Below are 9,875 nucleotides of genomic sequence, written 5' to 3'. Positions count from 1 at the left end.
CAGGATACAGATTGGGGGCTGTGTAGGATATGCCACTGATCAGTCCCTCTCTTGAATTAGCAAGTATTCCTAGTGCTTCTCAGCTGATTCTCAGCCTTCAGCTCTCTTTGTTTTCCCTTTCTTTCATTTGGAGAAAGTGTGATGAGGTGGTAATACTCTTCTACAATGTTTTGCCAGAAGAGGGGGAGGGGAAACAGCACTGCCATCCCTTTCTCAAAGAGAGCAATAAATCCTGTCTTGTGCATATAACGGATGTGAACAAAGAAGATGGAGCAGATCTTTCCATGGCAATGGCCCTCTTCCTACTCCTTCTGCAGCATTCATACATATCTGCCTGTACACACAGAGAAAAGAACCCCAGAGAATATCAGTGTATCCTTAAAAAGTAAGGCAGCTAGTAATGAATAGTTAATGAAAATGTAGAAAGGCTATGGCTCCCTTTGTGTTATATGTGGTCCAAAAATATTTCAATTACATATGATAGGGCACCATTTGTCTGCCAGTTTGTCATACTGTGGTGGCTTGTGTATTGCTGTGATGCTGAAAGCTGTCACTGGTATTTCAACAAACAGGGTCACTCATGGTGAACAGGTTTAAGCAGTTTCCAGACTAAGAACTAACTAACTAAGAAGAAATAGGCTGTCCACTTCTGAGGAATTAGTCACTGAAAGCCTTATGAATATTAGTGGAACACTGTTTGATACTGAAAATTTCACCAAATGAAGTTGAACATTATCGGACATAGCTCCAGAACATGAGCCCTGCAGGGCAGAAGGCACTCAAAATATTACTTAGGAAGTACTGTCTTCTGAAAGTGGAGTCAGTCATAATGAGCGGGATGGAGTAAAGTCTTTGAGATCTTCACCTGCTGATGAGGAATGACTCAAAATGAGAAAAAAAAACAGCTGCAAACATCTCTTAATAATTGATATTTGGAATGTACAAAGTTTGGATCTAGGAAAACTGGAAGTCATCAAAAATAAAATGGACTGTATAAAGATCAATATCCTAGGTGTCAGTGAGCTAATTTTGGACATTTTAAAATGAGAATATCTTGTGGTTCATTATGCCAGAAATCACAAATTCAAGAGAAATGGCATCGTATTCATCCTCTAAAAGGACATATCAAGATCTATCTTGAAGTATAATGCTATCTCTCTGTGAAGGGGTAATATCTATCCACATAAAGGAAATACAGTCAAAATGACTATTTTTCCAATATTATACACCAACCACTAAAGCTAGTGAGGAAGACATTGAGTGATTTTACTAGCTTCTTTGGTCAGAAATTGATCAAATATGAAATTACGATGCATTGATAATATATGGCAATTGGAATGCGAAAGATGAAAACAGGAATGAGTAGTAGTTGGCAAATATGGCCTTAGTGATAACGATGAAGCTGTAGATCACAAGGCAGAATTTTTCAAGACCAACAACTTCTTCATTGCAAATACCCTTTTCAATAGCAGAAGAGTGACTATACATGTGGACTTTTCCAGATGGAATATACAGGAATAAAAATGCCTCATGGAGAAACTCAATATCATCAGCTAAAACGGGGCCAAGGGGCAACTATGAAGCAATCAGCTATTGCTCAAATGTTAAGTTCAGGTTGAAGCTGAAGAAAATGAAGACAACTCCACAAGAGTCAAAATAGAACCTTGAGTCTATCCCACCTGGATTTCAAGGGCAGATTTGGTGCACTGAGCACTAATGACAGAAGTCCTGACAAGTGTGGGAGGACATCAAGAACATCATACACGAAGAAAGCAAACATCATCAAAAAGACAGGAAAGAAAATCTATACATACAATAAATAGATTAATAGTTTCTTTGGGTTATGGCAGGAGAGCTTGGGGTAATGGAGAGCTAATAATGGATACAAAAGTGAAAAAAGTTCTAAAATTAATTGTGGTGATGAATACACAATCTCTTTTAATATATTTAAAGCATTTAATTATATGGTACATGAGTGATATATAAATAAAATTGTTAAAGAAATAAAAATACCACTCCAACTAAATTAAAGTTTAAAAAAAAAGGACAGGAAAGAAAAGATCAGTATGGATGTCAGAAGAGACTCTGAAATCTGCTCTTAATTGTAGAGTAGCTAAGGCAAATAGAAGAAGAAGTAAAAGAACAGAACAGAAAATTTCAAAGGATCACCCAAAAAGACAAAAGTAAAATATTATCATGAAATATGCATAGACCTAGAGCTAGAAAACCAAAAAGGAAAAACACATTGAGTATATCTAAAACTGAAAGAACTAAAAAATTAAAACCTCAGGTTGAAATGTTATAAGATTCTAAAAGGAAAATACTGAACAATGCAGAAAGCAACAAAAGAAGATGGAAACAATATACAGTAACTGCACAAAAAAGGACTAGTCAATGCTCAGCGATTTCAAGAGGTAACAGAAGCAAGAACAAATGGTATTGAAGGAAGAAATCCACCAACCAAAATGTTTCAACCAACTGATTTAGCACTGGAAGGATTCATCTATGCCAGGAAATTTAGAAAACAGCAACTTGGCCAACTGACTGGAAGAGACTCATATTTGTATTCATTTCAAAAAAAGTTGACCCAACAGAATGCTTAAATTACAGAACTATATAATTAATATCACATGCAGTTAAGATTTTGCTGAAGATCATCCAACAATGGTTGGAGAAGTACACTGACAGGGAGCTTCCAGAGGTTCACAATGGATTCAGAAGAGGAAGTGGCACAAAGGATATCATTGCTGACATAGGATGGATGGATCTTAGTTGAAAGCAGAAAATATTAGAAAGATGTTGACCTGTGTTTTATTGACTATGCCAAGGCATTCTACTGTGTGGATCATAACAAACTATGAATAGCCTTGAGAAGAATGAGAATCCAGAACACTACCTTGTCCTTATTCGGAACCTGTACATGGATCTAGAGGCAGTTGTGGGAACAGAACAAGGGAATGCTTCAAGGTTTAAAATCAGGGAAGGTACGTGTCAGGGTTGCATCTGTATGCTGAGCAAATAATCAGAGAAATTGGATTATACAATGAAGAATGGGCCATCAAGATTGATAGAAGGTTTACCAACAATGTGTGATGTGCAGCTGACAAAACCCTGCTTGCTGAAAGTGAGGAGGACTTGAAGCTATTGCTGATGAAGATCAAGGATTGCAACCTTCAGTACGGATTACAACTCACTGTAAAGAAAACAAAACCTCTCACAACTGAGCCAAAATGTAACACCATGATAAAAGGAGAACAGACTGAAGTTATTAAGGATTTCCTCTTACTTGGATCCATAATCAATGTTCAGGGAAGCAGCAGTTAAGAGATCAAATGAGACATTGCATTGCATTGGGTAAAACTGCTGCACAAGACCTCTAGAAAGTGTGGAAAAGCAAGGATATTACTTTGAGGACTAAGGTGTGTCTGACCTACGCCATGGTATTTTCTTTTTTTTAAAGATCATTTTATTGGGGACTCTTACAGCTCTTATTACAATCCATACATCAATTGTATCAAGCATATTTGTACATATGTTGCCACAATTATTTTTTAAACATATTCACATTCTATTTGAGAAAGCAATGTATTTAATTTTTTTTTAACAAAGGAACCTTATTACCTTCAAAGTACTCTCCATTACACTTAATACATTTGTCAAATCTGTGATTCCATTCTTGGAAATGTGTTTCAAACTCATCTGTGTGGATGGCTAACAGCACCTCCCTCGTTTTTTAATTCACCTCTTCTACGTGGTCAAATTGGTGACCTTTCATGTCTCTCTTCATTTGTGGAAACAAAAAGAAGGAGCAAGGTCAGGTGAGTAAGGTGTGTGGGCTAAGAGGCACGCTGTATTTTGACAAAAACTGGCACACTGAGATGGCTGCGTGAGCAGGTGCATTTTTGTGGTGGCAAAACCAATCCCTGCCTTCCATAAATCAGGCCTTGTTTGTTGCACACTGTTATGCAATCTTTCCAGAACCTCTAAATAGAAAGCTTGATTAACAATCTGACTGGGTGGAACAAACTCCAAATGCACTAAGAATCTATATTTTCGTCTGATCAGGAAGTTGGCAGATGTCCAGAACCAGGTTTGTCATCAATAGGCATTTCACCTTTTTTGATATGAGGAAACCACTGGTATACTTGAGTTTTTCCCATAGTGCTGTCCTTGTAAGTTGTGTTCAATATCAAAAAAGTTTATGGGGCATTTTTCCCAAGCAGGAAACCAAATTTCACAGTTCCACGCTGTTCTCTTAAACCAGCCATCACAAAAAAATGAGGTTCGGGTGATATGGCTTTTATGAAAAAATTCCCTGTGACCAGAGAACTTTCCCAGGTGATGGCACTGGGGGCACTAATTCAGAGTGAGTTGCTCAATGCTTGCCCAGCAGGCAAAATGGGTACTATAAAAGCTCTGTTCTGCCTAAGGCAATTCTGGTTTGTTTGTTTGTTTGTTTGTTTGTTTAGAGGGTGGGAACCCCCTTGTATACTGCCTCCCATGTGATTGTTGGGAATTTTGTTGCAGGTTGTTAATAAATCCTCCTCCAGTCTTGATGCCCCAATCTTATTTACATGGTTCAGTTTCTTGGAATATTTACTCACTTAGATTGAATAAGTAAGGTGACAATATAGAATTCTGCTGCACACTTTTAAATCCGACTTAGCCTCTTGTTTGTTCCAACAACCGCCTCTTGATCGATGTTAAGGTGTTATAGGCGCACAATGAAGTCTTCTAGAATTTGTTCTTTTAACATTATCCATAATTTGTGATTAGCCATGTAGTTGAATACCTTTTCCCAGTTGATAAACAAGCAAGCACGTATAGGGACTTTATAATTATCTTTTCGCCTCTAACCCTAGCTCTTTTAACATCTTAAACTATGTATTAGATCAACAATATATGTGTTTCATACTAGATGGCAATAGCTCAGGACTATTTCTTAATAGAAAAAATAAATAAATAAAAAGATTCACTCTCCCTAGACGCGGTTCCAGGTCATCCTTGGTGCCCAAAGGAACCATCCTTGGTTTTCCAAAGGAAAATCTTTTCGGATTTTAGATTTTGAAAAATCTCTAGACAGTGCCCCTTGGTTGAACAAAGGAACTCACTGCAGTAAAGGACATTGTTAATGCAGTAATGCAAATGACGTACACTTGGCTCTGCTCCCCTCTGCCTGATGCTCTGACATCACTTACATCAGGACTGCGCAAAATAACAAAAATCTTCATAACTTGGGGAACAAAAAATTATGATAAATGGTCAAGAATCAAAGTTGTCAAGGAGTTCATACTATTTGGATCAAAAACCAACAGCCATTGTAACAGAAGTCAAGAAATCAAATGTGTTGCTTTGGGCATAACTGCAACAAAAAAACTTTTTTAAATCTTAAAAAGCAAACATATCATTTTGAGGAATAAGGTGCACATGATCAAAGCCCTGGCATTTTCCATAGTTCAATCATTTCAAAATTGTTCAAACGTTTCCATAGTTCAATCTCTTCAATATTGTTTTTTTTAAAATAATTTTATTGGGGGCTTGAACAACTCTTATTATAATCCATCAATCCATCCATTGTGTCAAGCACATTTATACATTTGTTGCCATCATCATTTTTAATCACCTCAAATGCATGTCAAAGTTGGACATTTAATAGGAAGACCAAAAAAGAATCGATGTTTTTGAATTATGGTGCTGGTGAAGAATACTGAAAGTATCGAGAACTGCCAAAAGAACAAAGACAGTTGTCTTGGAATAAGCACACAGCCAGAACGATCCTTAAAGGCAAGAAAGGAGAGACTTCATCTAATATACTTTGGACATGCCAGGAGAAACCAAAGCCTGGAGAAGGGCATCATGCTTGGAAAAGTAAAGAGGCAGCAAAAAAAGAGGACCCTCGACAAGATGGATCGACACATGGCTGCAACAATGGGCTCAAACATAAGACCAACTGTGAGGATGGCACAGTACCATGCAGTGTTTCTTTCTGCTGTACCTAGGGTTGAAATGAGTCAGAGCAGATTCCATGCCATCTAACAACCACAACACGTTAATGGGGCAGGGTATACACCACAGGATTACCTGTATCTCAAATCAATTCTTTTGAGATATAAAAAGGATATAAGTAAGTAAGTAAGATATAAGTAAGCAAGCATAGATCAAAGAGACTAACTCCAAGAAAAAAATAGCTGGAAGCAGACGGGTCCAAGGATCACCGTGCTGTGAATCTCACAGGCTCAGGGGAAGAGTGATGCCAAGACACAAGATCTCCTTCAAGGAACGCCATGTCCAGAGAAAGAAGAGCCAATAGAGCAGCGGTTTTCAACCTGTGGGTCGTGATCCCATTTGGGGGTCAAAGGACCTTTTCACAGGGGTCACCCAATTCATAACAGTAGCAAAATTACGGTTATTAAGTAGCAACAAAAATAATTTTATGGTTGGGGGTCACCACAACATGAGAAACTGTATTAAAGGGTCGCAGCATTAGGAAGGTTGAGATCCACTGCAATAGGGAAAATCTTCCCCTATGTTAGAATGGGAATAAAAGGAAAGTGGACCCAGAGCATGGGTTTTAATTAACAGGTTTTATTAGAGTTAATGACCTGCCCAGGTGTTTAGAATGGAATGAGAGTAAAGTGGGCAGGGTGAGGGGAAATTGGAAGACAGAGTAAAGAGAGAATAGCTGAAAGTAAGAAAGGGAGAACTGGAGAGAAAAAGAGACAGAGGGACAGACATGCGCCACACAAGAAGGTGAAGAACGAGAAAGAGGGAGAGAGAGCTACAGGTATTTCAGAGAGCCCGCAGGGCAAGAAGAACAGCAAGAGAGAGAATAAATGCTGCTCTGCAGTATTTAAGTCTTTGGAATGTCTATAAATACTTCATACAGGAGGGTTCCTGATCGTGCATCTTTCTGTGTCCCTGGGTGGACACTCACATCTGCAGGCTGTGATGGCAGTGTTTTGCCTCCCTACTCCGTGAGACTGGGAGCAAGGATTTGTTTGTAACCAAGGAGGGGATTAAAACTGGCTGGAATCTGCAGACAGTCGTACTATTGGGCCCTTTACCCTATAGCTGGCTCCCTGAACTCAGACTTCAAGTCTTTTAAACTGTGAGAAAATAAATTTGTTTGTTCAAGCATATTATAAAAACCCCAAAACTTTATTTATACTAATAGGCGATGAACAGGACCTAGCCTTAGGGTCACAGTTTGCTCACCCTTAACCTAGATAAATATTTTCTTAATAACTTCACCTAGCTCTGATTTCACTATTCTACCTCAACTATGTACTAAATTAATTTATGTATGTTTATAAGCTTTTAAGGAGAGCCCTGGTGGCATAGTAGGTTATGTGTTGTAGTAAACAGTTCAATACCACCAGTTGCTCCCCAGGAAAAAGATGAGGCTGTCTTCCCCAATAAAGATTGCAGTCTTTAAAACCCACAAAGACAGGTCTACTCTTTCTTATAGGGTGCCTATGAGTTGGAATTGACTTGATGGCAGTGATGTAGTCATAAGCTTTGAAGGAATTTGAATATGTCAGTCTCCCATTTAGATCAGTATAAACCTCCCATTTACATCAGAGATAAGATCTGGACCCTGCAAGGAGAGGGTTGACGCTGTTATTCTTGTCATAAGCCAAAATAAATATAAGCCTAGCAGTGATATTCTAGATAGTGTGGGTGTGTGTTAAGGGCAAAAAGGCAAGTAAGCCCTAGTACATGCTCACAAAGAACTCAGAGGTTATTAGGAGGGTAACAGTTTATACACACAATCATGATATAATGTGAATTTTGCTAAAACAGAAATTTGCTTTCTAAAGTGTTCTGGGAAAACAGGAAGGAAGGATTAACTTTTCCTGGATATTTGAGAAAAACTGCAACAGAGGTGCTAAGATTTAGCTAAGACTGTCAGAAGAAAGAACAAGTATTCTATGCAAAGTGAATAAAGGACAAAGGTACTAAAATAAGGAAATGGTCTGCTTGTTTAGACAACAGTCAGCAGTTGGAAAGAAGTAAAGGTAAATTAGAGAGGAATAACAAAGCTTAGATGAGATAAGGCTAAAATAATAGGAAGTAACTTGGGAATGGCCTTGTTCGCTATAACAATGCTTTACTTATAACTGGGATTCTGGTATGTAGTAGTTAGATAATCTGTTGTCAATTTGAGTATTATGAGTGAAGGGGTGGAATTTAGCTTGTTAATCAGGTCGGATCTTGATGACCTCATTTGGAGAGGCTAAGGACATAACTCGCTGGAGGCAGGGGAGAGACTCCCTTGGAGACTCTACTGACAAGGCTCACGTCCTGTGAGACATTTCAGCTGACAAGACACTTGGAGCTTTGCAAGTGCCCTGAGCTGAAAGAGCAACGTGAAGACTGGTGCCAGCTTACAACTCCACAGGATCCACAAGACTTCCCACCCACTGGCCTTATAATCTTCCTGCATTCAGCGTCATTGCATGTGTTTTGAGTCTGAGGAGGCCTTTATAGATTGGTATCGGACATATGGGCTAATATCAGACTTATGGACTTGATCTGGACTGGGCTGGAATGTTTTCTCAATATTCAATTGCTCTTTATATAAAGCTCTTTCTTATACACTTGAGTGTCCATGAATTTGTTTCTCTAGTCTACCCAGACTAACACACTGGTATCACCACAAATTACTGTATACTAGATATTCAATATAAAATTCTGATTTACCTAACCATACCTTACATGTATAAAGGACTTTTAAAATTCAAAAAGACTTATATATATATATATATATATCTAATGCTATACAGCTTACATATTTGCATGTCTAAATTCTGATATTAATGATGAACTTCTGATATAGTAAGGAGAAGATTTAAAGGCAAAATATCTAGGGCTAAATCTTGCATTTAGTATATTATTACCCAAACTTTGATTAACTCTTTTAACCTTCCATTGTTTCTATAAAAGAACAACAGTACCAGTACCTATTTCATAAGGTTATTGTGAAGACTATCAGATAATTATGTGAAGAGCACGTTATAAACTATAAAGAGCTATATAATGACATGCTAGATTTGTTCAAATTGCAGGGTAAATTAGAAATGGTGAGAGTCCTATATGCATTCTAACCAATTTTTGAAACAAACATTCAACAAAGCCTAGTATAAGATGATTGTATCAAGTATAAATATAGGTTCTAACCTTTTTGAACATCTGGTTTTTGCATGATACCATCAGCTATAAAAACAGGCCATCATTCCTCCTTAATAAGATGGAGAAATCTAAAAGCAAAAGACAAAAAGAAATTAGAAATGCAAACTGCTGTAGATCAAAAGAGGCGCGCAGTGAAATTATATTTTTATCAGAGGAAACCAGCAGGCTGGTCACCCAGACAAAGCTTCCCCTGGGCAGCAAATTGGTTAGGTTTCCAATTTCTAATTTACTTCCTTAAGCTTTATAAGTTCAGAACCCTGATTCTTTTAAAAATGGAAAATATTATTGAGGGCAGATTTATAAGTCATAAAATGCTGATATATACTATTGTGTATATCATTGTATATTGTACATATTTATTAGTTTACTGTGAAAAATAAAACTATCATGTAAACTAAAATATTCATTGGCACATGAACAGGACCATCTAACTCTAAAGGTTCATCTACAAAGAAATCCAGAAGACTTCCTGGACACTGGATCCTGAGCAAGGGGTGTTATCTGCCTCTTTTAGAGACTGGCAATCGGTTTCCAGCTAAGGCTAGACTGCAGGCCACACAGTCTCTGTCACAACCAGGGCTCTGAAAGAGTGCTTCTCAGTTTAGTCATTTCCAATGTAGTAAAACCAAAATGGACCCAAATTTGTAAAAAGTCGGTGAACTGGAAAACATAACCAGAATGGG

At 37.8% G+C, this 9,875-nt stretch overlaps 1 protein-coding gene across 1 annotated transcript in view; it reads right to left on the bottom strand.

Moving 5' to 3' along the window:
• The window catches only part of SCMH1 (Scm polycomb group protein homolog 1), a 168,201-nt gene extending 158,939 nt beyond the window's left edge, over nucleotides 1-9,262 (bottom strand). Inside the window, 1 exon segment of the mRNA XM_045298800.1 lies at nucleotides 9,181-9,262. The gene's annotated coding sequence lies outside the window, so the exon portion shown is untranslated.
• Nucleotides 9,263-9,875: the final 613 nt, after the last annotated feature.

Source organism: Echinops telfairi, unplaced genomic scaffold (assembly GCF_000313985.2).
Source record: "Echinops telfairi isolate 266 unplaced genomic scaffold, ASM31398v2 ScPeMD7_7457;HRSCAF=8495, whole genome shotgun sequence".
In the NCBI taxonomy this organism is placed as follows: Eukaryota; Metazoa; Chordata; class Mammalia; order Afrosoricida; family Tenrecidae; genus Echinops; species Echinops telfairi.
Note: the sequence above shows the minus strand (reverse complement) of the source record. Positions and strands in the feature narration are given on the sequence as shown.